This window comes from Nicotiana attenuata, unplaced genomic scaffold (genome assembly GCF_001879085.1).
Source record: "Nicotiana attenuata strain UT unplaced genomic scaffold, NIATTr2, whole genome shotgun sequence".
Taxonomy (NCBI): Eukaryota; Viridiplantae; Streptophyta; class Magnoliopsida; order Solanales; family Solanaceae; genus Nicotiana; species Nicotiana attenuata.
In genome coordinates, this window is record NW_017670412.1 from 729,063 (window position 1) to 741,261 (window position 12,199).

The 12,199-nt window shown below is 37.1% G+C and overlaps 1 long non-coding RNA gene across 1 annotated transcript; it reads right to left on the reverse strand.

Moving 5' to 3' along the window:
- Positions 1-8,259: 8,259 nt before the first annotated feature.
- On the reverse strand, positions 8,260-8,988 carry LOC109239072. The gene is made up of 3 exons (XR_002069841.1): positions 8,877-8,988; positions 8,549-8,588; positions 8,260-8,406 (listed from the first exon to the last, which is right to left on the reverse strand). It is a non-coding gene; the product is annotated as an uncharacterized LOC109239072 (long non-coding RNA).
- Between the last annotated feature and the right edge of the window lie 3,211 nt (positions 8,989-12,199).

The following is a 12,199-nucleotide window of genomic DNA, read 5'->3' on the forward strand; positions in this document are numbered from 1 at the left end:
GAAATCTAGGCGGACCTGCCGTTGCACCACATGTGCTATCTTGGTGTGGCTGATCCACATATGCTCAAGGAACTTGGTAGCAGTGACATCCCTGGGAGCCAAAAGTCTCTTTGTTCGACTCTTATGCCCCAGATCTGTATATTTAGCGAATTCCTCCAAGATAGGAGTCATTTCAAACCCATTGAGACGAAACACATTATTTTTTGGGTCCTAGAAATAAACCAAAGCCTCGATGAGTTCTCTTTTGGGCTCAATCTCCATAATATTTACCAAGTTTTTCAAATAATCCTTGATCTTTCCTTGGTCAAATCCATCCATGTTGTTCCACCATCGCTTAAATAAACTGGGAACTTTTTCGACAATGTTAAACGGCGATTGCTCTTCATCTCTCGGCCTCTTGTCAGATCTCCCACTCACTGAATCCATATTGTACCTAGATAAATAAAATTATGAGGTCAAGTCCTAATCTAAACTCAAAGAACTGACACAAGCAGATCTTTGGATAAGACAACAGACAAACTTCTTATGGGGGGAAGGCTGGACTCTAGAAGGATTACTCAGGTATCTTGGCGAGGAAACAATACAAGACAAAAACGGCCGGACAAAGGACAAATTGATAAAAGGTGACGAAGAGGACAAGATGGTTATTTTTATGAAAACGGCTCTTCAGTACCTCCAAGAAAAATACTAAGGCTGTCTCGCTAAAAATATCCGGACACATGGATAAGCGGGTAAAAACAAATAAAAATTTATTTTTTACGAAAAACACCCACTTGGTACTTCAAAAAAAACTATAAGGTTGACTTGGCAAAAATGGCCGAAAACGAGGGACACACGGCAAAAACAAAATGACTATTTTACGAAAATAACCCTTACACACTTCCGAGGAAGGTTTAAAGGTTGTCCCGGAAAAAAATGGTCAAAAATATAGACGAAATAGTAAAAGGTGTTAAAAACGAGCAAAGTAATCATTTTGTACGGAAATAGCCCTTCGGCATTTCCAAGGACGGTTTTGAGGTTGTATTGAAAAACATGATAAGATGCAATGACAAAAATAATGAAAAAGACAAAAAGCAACAAAACTATTGATTTATTATTTATTTTTTAAAAAAAATGAAAAATATTACGGACACACTGACTTTGAAAACTCTTGCAAAAATGGGGGCCGAACCCGATGAAGGTTGCCTAGTACCCCACTGGAATTGTGAGAATTAGACCTGTGTATTTCGAACCAAGACTTGACCATTTCTTTTTATTTTGGACACCTCATGACGGATTAGTCCTTTTTTTATTTAGTAAAAACGAATTATCTGCACAAAACTGGGGGAATGATTTTTTTGTCTTTTCAATTCCGCTCAACTAATTTTCTAAAGCCGATCAACAAATGCAAGCAAGCTTTCCAAATGATGCAGCAAGTAGCACATAAGTGTACATGACGGTCTCAAAAAGGATACCTGTCTTATATGGACCCGGCCCTTGTGGCGAGCTTCGCTAAATCAAATGCACATGATGCAACAAAATGATCCTACTAGGGATAACCAGGCGTGTGGCTTATTCTTCTAGGTTTTAAAAATCCTAGGGGATAGGTGTATCTAGACTGGCCATAAAACGAGCGGACAACTCGAGTTGGGAAGGGGTAGCGTACCGGGAGCAATACTTCTCCGGCTTAACTACTGGACCCTCCCCGTTCTTAAATATGGATGACTAGTAATCCTTCACCGGGAGCCCAGTCCCACCGGCTTTATCTCAAAAAAGAATGAGGCGTGTATCTGTGATTCCTGAGGTTGTATTCAGAAGACACACAGGGGGTGCGCAAGAAGACAATTTATAATTCAGTTCAACAATATCAAAGCGATAAAGAGGGCAAGTAGCACATTAGGCCCAAATAGATCACAGTTATATACAAAAATTAATAAAGCCAAATAAAGTCAATGTACAAGCCTTAATTTTTGAATGTCCCCAGTGGAGTCGCCAGAGCTGTCACTCCCCTTTTTCTACCCTAAAAGATATATATATATATATATATATGTATATATATATATATATATATATATATATATATATATATATATATATATATATATATATGTATGGATTGTGGATTGTGGGTTAAAGAGTTTTTTCAATTGAAGTGATAAATTTGAGTTGGGATTATTTTATGTACAGAGTCGCCATTTGGAATTAATTTTTTGGTGTTCCAAGTCACCTTTTATTTGAATCCCTAGTCAAAGGAAGGTTTGACTTTATTTATTATTGGTCCGCAAAAATAGGAGATCGGGTAAGAAATTTTATTGACCGGGAGAGAGGTGTGTGAAGCATTCCCCGGATCCCGTGGTTCTAGCACGATCACTTTATTGACTTAAGCTTAGCTTGAATTGAACTTGGCTAGACTGTGAATTATTTGATTTTTCATGTTTTGCTCATGTTCGCTTTTATTGTCAATGACTTGATTTATTTTGAACTAGGACGAGTATCCCCGACCCTAGCTTACACTAACCAAGACGAGTATCCCCGACCTTGGTTCGTGCACCGCACCTAATAGTGGAGTCTACTTGAAGCTAATTAAATAAAACATTTAATTATTTGAAAGAATTGGGGACAAGACGTGTCCTCACGACCTTACCATTTTATTTATGTCTTTGTTCCGAAACGAGTCTCCCCGACACTGGTTAAGATGAAATTATTTATCTTAGTTAAGACAAATTACTAGAGGGGTTAGATTATGGAAAAATAATTGTTCATCTTTATCGTTAAAAAAATGGCTATTTGTAGCTTAATGGTGGTAAGACAATGTATAAAATTCATTTAATATTGAACCTACTTATAACCTCACTCTTATTATTGTTGTTATTAATTAAAATAACAAAACTAATATAAAGCTACATTTGTTCCTAAAATTTGGCTAGCGCTTTTATTAAAAAAGATAAAATTATTCTTATTTATAAAAAGAAACATTCTGACTGTTGTTGGAGTTACTTGATGGAATTCGTCGAGCTCTAAGTAAAATTAATTCCCAAAGAAACATTCAGAACTTGCAATAAAAAGATTATGTCCTCATTAACACTGACAAAGGCGAAAACTAACATATAAACAAATATTTCATCAAGCCTAGGTTAAAAAAAAAAGCTAAGAGTTAAAAATATTTATGATAAGAAAGGAGAGGATAAAAAAATGTTGCCAAGCATATCAGGAAAACACGTGAATCTGAAAAGTTCTCGCTTCCAACTACCAATGAATGCCGTAACATAATTACACAAGCATATAAAAAGATAGTAAGGATTCGTACCTTTTGAGATGCAATTTTTTTTACTAAGCTCTAAGACCTAATCACTTATTTTCACAAGAAATTAAACTCAAAATATCAAATAGGATTAAATGGCTAAAGCTACTCATAGCAGATGCCATAAAGATGCGCAAAGAGTGAAGATAAAATTTCAACACTTAAACTTTATGGAGGAATTAAAAACTAACAACATTTTCCCTTTATTAGTTAACATGATTAGCATTTATACAAGAACAAACACTACTTTTAGTAGCATAAGGATCTAACCAGAAAGTTGCAAGAATATTCAGAAATCAAGTAAGGACTTCATGCTTCTATTTCTTTGATGATGAACTAATTTACAAGCTAGAAAAGTTACCTAGATTGCATATTCAAAAGCAAGACAGCAATAATAGATTCAGCTTTGTATATCACTATCGAAACACATCAACCAATCCAACAACAGCTGCAACAAACTAACAGCAATCTTTTGAACCCAATACGAACCAGAAGCTCAAACCAAAAGCTTAATGACTTAAGAAAGGAAGCAAACTTTCAGTTTTCAGCTTACTTTTGGATGTTCAACTGATGATTTTTCATAAGTTGTGTGTTTCCTTTTTTCCGAATGTAAAAGATTAGTTTTTTCAGTGATAGAGTGTGTGTGTCCTTGAAATATGAAAGGAGCAGCCTTTAAGTAAGCAAAGAAAGCCACCTTTGGGCAGCTTTTGGTTAACCAAAAGTCTGTCCAAAAGGACTAACTTTTGTACACCAAAAAACTGCTCAAGAGACTCACTTTTGTGTGCTAAAAGTCTATCCAAGGGCTGTCCAAAAGGGAAAGGACAATCCAAACCAACTAAAGTGGCAAAAACATGGAGGAAAATGTACTTTCAGCCACTCTAGTACTAAAAAGTAAGCTACTTTGTACCCTAAATCATGATCAACTTAGCTAACTTCAAATTTAAGCCAATTAATACCAAACCTCGCTTGCTTCAAACCAAAACTAGAACACAATTAAACTACCATCAAACATGTAACTAAAACTTAATACTGACCTACTAATCAATCAAGAGAACTTAAAACCTAATGACTAAAATCAAACCAAGCAAGAAACATGTTAACAGTGAAATAACTTGGTGAAAAAGTTTCAGTTAAACGAAGACGAAATTGAAAACTAGATAGAACACGAACTAAAATCGACCACTAACAGAATATACATTATTCCAACTACAATAGAACAGTGGTGAAACACAACAACAACAACAACAACAAAAATCAGAAACATGGAGGAAAGGATTTGAGTTCGAGTATATACCAAATTTAAAGGCATTTGAGGCCAAATCGAACAACGAGACGATGCCGAGGATGCCAAGTGGTGGTTGTTCGACCCCGAGGCGCATGTTTCTTTTTGGCAAATGCCAAACTAATAGATTCTGATGTCTTTCCAAAAAGAAACAACTGCCTTTGGGTCGTAAAAACTAAGACGAGGAAGTTGTGGTGGTGGCAGAGCCGGCGAGCAGCAGTGGTCGCGGCAGTGGAGGTGGCTGGCCGGCGGCAGTGTGGTTTTTTGGGGTGAGACTATAGGGAATGTATAGATCTCTTTGAGATCTACGCGTTTGTATAGGTTTTGTGGGGGTGTAGTGGCCGGTTTGCCAGGAAATCGAATAGAGAAGTAAGAGGCGGCTATCTAGGGTTTCGATTTCACGGAATTTAGAGGGGTTTTTGAGGATTTGGGGCTCAGATTAGGTGAGAGGGTAAAGAGAGGGAGCGATTGGTGTAGTTTTTATGGGCTTTGGCTGACGTCGGGCAGCAGCGGCGAATTCTGGCCGGCGGAGATGGGCGGCGGACGGCTGATCTCTAAGAAGAGAAGAGAGAGTGAGAAGAGAGAGGAAGAAGAAATAGATAAAGGGGAAAAATGGGGGCAATTTTCGGCCACCTTAGGGTTTAAATACCAAGACAACAATAACAACAACAACGACCCAGTGTAGTCCCACAAGTGGGGTCTGGAGAGGGTAGTGTGTACGCAGACCTTACCTCTACCCCGATGGAGTAGAGAGGCTGTTTTCGAAAGACCCTCGGCTCTAGAAGACGAAAAAATAAAAAGAGATAATATATCAGTACCATCATGGAAATAATAATAACAACAACACAAGAACCAGCAAAAAGATGAAAGGCAGAAATAATGACCAAGAAAAAAGACCCGGCACTATGAAAACGGAAGAGTAGTGTAAACACAGCACTGACCACTAGCAGTGTAAGACTAAATCCTATCAGCCTAGCCTCACAGTGGTAGACTAAATATGCTCAACTACCTCCTAACCCACAACCTTAATGCTCGACCTCCACAGCTTCCTATCGAGTGCCATGTCCTCGAAGATCTGAAGTCTCATCATATCCCGCCTGATCACCTCTCCCCAATTCTTCTTAGGCCGCCCTCTACCTCTCCTCGTACCCACCAACGCCAACTGCTCGCACCGCCTTATCGAGGCATCCAAGCTCCTCCTCTAAACGTGCCCGAACCATCTGAGTCTCGCTTCCCTCATCTTGTCATCAATAGGAGCTACGCCCACCTTCTCTCGAATATTTTCATACCTAATCTTATCCATCCTAGTGTGCTCGCACATCCACCTCAACATCCTCATTTCTGCTACTTTCATCTTCTGGGTATGTGAATTCTTAACTGGCTAACACTCATCCCCATACAACATGGCCGGCCTAACCACCGCCCTATAAAACTTACCTTTGAGTAACGAAGGCACTTTCTTGTCATATAGAACTCCAGATGCTAACATCCATTTCATCAACCCCACCCCTATACGGTGTGTGACATCCTCATCGATCTCCCCATCCTCATGGATAACTGACCCAAGGTACTTGAAACTACCTCTCTTGGAAATGACCTGCGATCCGAGCCTTACGTCCATGTCCGCTTCCCTCGGCTCGGCACTGAACTTGCACTCAATATATTCTTTCTTCGTCATGCTCAACTTGAAACCCTTTGACTCAAGGGCCTGTCTCCAAACCTCCAGCCTCTCGTTAATGCCGCTCCGCATCTCCTCAATCAAACTAATGTCATCAGCGAATAACATACACCATGGCACCTCTCCTTGAACATGGTGTGTCAATGCATCCATCACCAGAGCAAACAAGAATGGGCTGAGCGTAGATCCTTGGTGTAACCCTATAACAATCGGGAAATGCTCGGAGTTGCCTCCCACTGTCCTAACCCGAGTCTTAGCTCCATCATACATGTCCTTAATCGCCCTAATGTAAGCAACCGGCACACCTTTAGCCTCTAGACATCTCCAAAGAATTTCTCTAGGAACCTTGTCATAAGCTTTCTCCAGATCAATAAACACCATGTGTAGATCATTCTTCCTATCCCTGTACTGTTCCACCAACCTCCTAATAAGGTGGATAGCTTTGGTAGTAGAACGACCCGATATGAACCCGAACTGGTTGTCTGATACAGACACCGTCCTCCTCACCCTCGCTCCTACTACCCTCTCCCACACTTTCATTGTATGACTCAATAGTTTGATACCCCTATAGTTATTGCAACTCTGGATGTCACCTTTGCTTGTACAACGGAACCACCGTACTCCACCTCCACTCGTCCGGCATCCTCTTCGTTCTGAAAATAATATTAAATAACCCTGTTAGCCACTCTAAACCTGCTCTACCCACACACCTCCAAAATTCTATCTGGATCTCGTCGGCCCCGGTAGCTCTACCCCTGCTCATCTTACGAATAGCTCCCACGACCTCCCCAACCTTGATGCGCCTACAGTACCCAAAATCGTTGTAACTCTCAGAATGCCCCAACTAGCCTAGCACAATATCCTGATCCCCTTCTTTATTTAGAAGTTTATGAAAGTAAGTCTGCCATCTCCACTTAATCTTGGCCTCTCTCATCAATACTCTACCGTCCTTGTCTCCGATACACCTCACTTGATCCAGATCCCGAGCCTTCCTCTCCCTCGCCTTAGCCAGTCGAAATAACTTCTTCTCCCCGCCCTTGGCCCCTAGATCCTCGTCAGACGACTAAAAGCCGCAGTCTTAGCCTCCGTGACCGCCAGTTTCACCTCCTTCCTAGCTACTTTATACCTCTCCTTATTCACACTCCTCTCAACCTCGCATGTGCTCCCTACTAACTTCAGGTACGCCGCCTTCTTCGCTTCCACTTTACCTTGGACCACATCATTCCACCACCACTCGCCTTTGTGCCCGCCAGTAAAACCTTTCGAGACTCCCAACACCTCTCTCGCTACCTCCCGTATATAATCTGCCGTTGTCGATCACATAACGCTCGCATCCCCACTACTCCTCCAGGCTCCCACAGCCGATAGCCTCCCTTCCAACTCCTGAGCTTTATCCTTAGTCAAGGCTCCCCACCTGATCCTCGGTCGACCTCGTACAGTCCTCTTCTTCCTATGGTGACCGTTGGATCAAGACAAGATGAGTGGCTGAGATTGAATCTCAGCCACTTAACCAAAACGATATCGTTTTGACGCGTCCAGTTGGGGCCTGAAAGCTGGGCGGGTATGGAGCATTGGGCCGCTGATTTTGGTCCATTTTTGGGCCAATTTTGGCCTTAAAATGACAAGATCAACCCCTCTTAACCCCCTCAATAAACTAGACTAATTAAATCCAAATAACATCAAATAAAAATAAGAAAATATGACAAAAAATGGGCATTTACAATCTTGTTTTGGAGCTTCATACTTTTATAATAAAATAAAATTAAAAAAAGATTTAAAGGTGTAAAAATGCAGAATACATTGGAATATTACTTGTTTTTACTATGATCATGAAAATTTAGAGTAAAATTTAAAAACTCTAAAAAAACGTTTACTACTTTTCTGATGACATACACGAAAATAATGAAATTCTTTGTTAACTAAAATCTAATACAAGGAAGACACTAAAGTTCTTTAATTAATGAAGGTCAAATGATGAGTAACGAATTAATGAGTTCATAAAAAATTATTCTACTAAATATTTGCTCGTTTGTTTCGTAATATTCTTTTCGAGACCAAAATATGATTATTAAAAGTGTGCCATGTATACCAATTGTCGCTCTATTTGCATGGATGAACAAACCAACATGTACACATATTTGGTGGCTCTCCCTCTTAGTGAGAGTACTGCTCATGAAAATCAAATTAAGCATAAGAAACTGTTAATATCCATGATAAACCTTAAGAGAAGATCATATGCTAAGTAGGAAACTTGAAAAATAAGCACAAATAAATCAACAACGGCGAAAGAGATATGAATGCCGTATACCTCATAGCCCATTTAATCATGGTTAATATTATCCAAAGTCCTGAAAATTACAATATGAAAGGAAAAATTAGTATAATTCAAAGTATACTCTCACTATCTCAATTTATGTGATGGTGCTCAACTGAGCAGGAGTTTAAAAAAAATTAAAGTTTGTGTTCCTAAATAATATTGTTGGAGGACTATATTTTTCTAGAGGCAACCGATATAGAAATATACAAAACCTAAGTAGATGCATATCCCTAGTATTAAAGCAACATCAATTAAAATTATTTTTCTTGATCAATAGTAAACTATCCACAAGTAGGATAAGAATTTTCCGAAGGCTGACCTTGGCCCTATACGACTGCTACTAATCGTAATTGACATTTTACAGTATGGCTACTATCTCGATGCATCGCAGGTCGTGCGCTTGCGTAATCTGAGAAAATATATAGTGGAACACATAAAGTTAATTTTCCAAAGCTATGAAACAAAAATTACACATGAAACACTATTAGAGGCATCAAGAAAATAAAAACAAAATCTAAGAATGATTTATCCACCAAAACGGTATATCAGGTAATACCAACATGTAGCATAAATCATAGAAAACAGTAAAATAAAACTACTTAACCAAAATTTTTAATTAAAGCATCACATGATATCAAGCCAAGAATCAAACCAGTATAATATCGATAAAGCAAAACGATTGAGAAAGCAATAGAATTGTAGCCTAATGCATTCTTTTCATTGTTAAGGTTCTTTTATATAGGTGCATTCTATTTTAAGTAGGTTTTTATTTGTTTCTTTGATTATGATTAGGAGTTTTATTGTACCGATTTCATAGGAATGAGTTTTTAAAATTTGATATAGTAATAATGATGTAAGAAAATAATTACGCCAGCTTTTATTTGTTTCCTTGGATTATGAATAGAAGTGTTATTGCACCTCATAGGAATAATTTTTAAAATCTGATATAGTTATTTCGATCTAAGGAAATAATTAAGTCTTTAAAATTAATTGCATTTACAATACACACCGTAACAAATAAATTCTTTAAAGAATCCCTAAAACTAAGGGGGGAAAAAGACCAAAGGAAAAAAAGTCCATAAGGAAAGCATCCCAAACAATGTAAATCTTAAAGAATCCTAAACCTAAAAGCAAGCACAAGGAATTTTTAATTTTGCCCACAAAAAAAAAATAGTGATTACAATTACAAGTATATCCAACATATAATGCACTTATAAAGGATAAAAAAGCAAACGACATTTCGATACGGCCTTCGTGTTTTTAATATAGTATAGATATAGATATAGATAGATAGAATTTTTGGTTACTTCGTTTGAATATAGGAATTAATCAAGTGTATATATATCTTAAAAAAAGAGCACATTTATCTGATAACAATCGACCCTAAAAGATCAGGAGATCATGTAACACTCTTTTCGTTATGCTTTGTTACTTTTCAAATATTATTTATACTATTTATCTGTTGAAACCTTTTCTTCTAATAGAAACTGAAAATTACCCAAACAAAATAAATTGAAAAAACTAAAAGCAAATTGAAAGAAGATAAGAGTTGACGAAAATCTTTTGCAAAGAAAAGTTCTCTTTCTTTTTCTTTTTTCACATGTTTCAATACCTTGCTTTATCTTCTTTTGTTTCTTTTTATTTTTTTCTTTTATCATGAACGAAATGATATAAGTGTTAAGTACTGGTCTACACGATAATATTTGAAATGTTGCATAAACAATGACGCAGAGAATGTTATAGCCATATAGGAGATCTAGTTATATTAAAATGGCCCAGAAAGTTGGTCATTAACTCTAACGTTGAGCTACGTAAATGATACATATAATTCTTGTTGTCTTGTTCAAAAATATGAAATTGATTATGGGAAATATATCGAACACCAGATACAAAACTAGAAAATGCAAAATAATTAGCCAGCAACTAGAGTTAATTTGCAACTTGCAAATATTATAAAGAGTCAATAAAAATCATCCACCTGCTTGTACCCTCTTCTTGAAATATCAACTTGTGTAGTGTTTCCTTTTCGAACTCTAAATATAGATGAATCAAATTCAAAACATTTAAAAAAGATTATTTCAAAGCAGTAAGATATCTATAGATTTTTCTCGCATGTAACTCAATGATCGATATGACTCGAAAAAGAATGATGAATTGGATGAAAACCTCTATCTGTTTATGTCATGTATGCATATTTTTTGTTGAGTCTAATATTTATGTTTTTGACGTTTATTAGCATATAAATTAGTCAATAAAAGTAGGAAAATATGAGAATCTTAACACAGATGAAAGCCAAGAATTAGGAAACATATTTTGTCTGGCGCAAAAACAGTGAGAATATTGAGTCAGAAAGGATGTTTATGTACAAACAGCCATGCGATGGCAATCAAATGAAAGTTTCTGCTCCATTACTGTAAAATATATGTACATCAGAAATTGAGGTAAAAGTTAATAAGAGGAAGATACATTTACTTTATTAAAGCCGTCGAATAGAATCTAATTTAAAGTAGATTTTGCAAAAGAAACATTTCTTTTTAAAATGGAAAAAGGGGTATTCTCTTTTCTCATTCCTTTTTACCTATTTTTCTTTGTTTATTTCTCCTTACTTTTTAGGTCATCGAGGAGAATGTTCTCTAGATAAGGGTTTGGTTAGGGAGAAAAGCAAGCTTTAGGTTTTGGTTGGTGGGGTTGGGGGGTAAAAGGAGAGAAGGTTAAAGGGGTGTTTGGAAATTGAAATTGATTTGAATCAAGCCAAGCCAATTGGTTTCAGGAGATCCCTCACAAGAAAAAGGTGGTCCCAAATTCTTTTTTCCTTTCATTTCTTCCAAGAAAGCCTCTTGCTTTATTTGGTCAAAATGTTGACCTGCATTGATTGTATATAATGTTATTCCCTAGTAACCAACTAGAGCAAGAGATGATATAGCATATAGGCACTGTGGAACTAAAGCCCAAGTAGAAGGAAGAGAAGAAGTGTATAGTATATTGTGGTCCATCAACCCAACATATCTTTCCTTTCTAGTGTCGTCAGATTCCCCTAGTCCCTAAAGCTATACAACATCATGATTGTGTATCATGATATCTATTTTTCTTTTTGCGTACCCTAAAATAACATTAACTTTCTATTTAATCCATACATCCCTTGAAATTGATGAAACCCCACATATTAACACTCACCCCCCTCGTCCTATTATTTAAACCCTCCTTAGTCCTAACTTCTCATTTTGCTTACTCTTTCTTGTTTACGCCTCGTCTTGGTTGGCCGATTAAGAACAAACGAAGTATACATCCATGAATGAAATTGAATGACATCTCTTCTTCCAACTGGGAAAATGAGCAGAAGAAAATAATCTTTATCTTGTGTTTTATTTATGTATTATTTTTTTACTGTTATGTTGTGGAAAAAAATGTAATAGACAAATGTAATATACACCCCCCTGACTCATTCCATATATTTTAACATCATTTGATTGCCCTTCTCCAACGAAGATAATTATTCTGCATACAAATGCAATATATATTGAATTGGGTAATTTTCTTATTTGCTTATGAGATGATCAACTAGAGCTGTAGGATTGAGAATTAAATAGATATCTGCCGGTACTGAAAGAGACAGTGGAGAAAATTTCAAATAGAAAACTGACA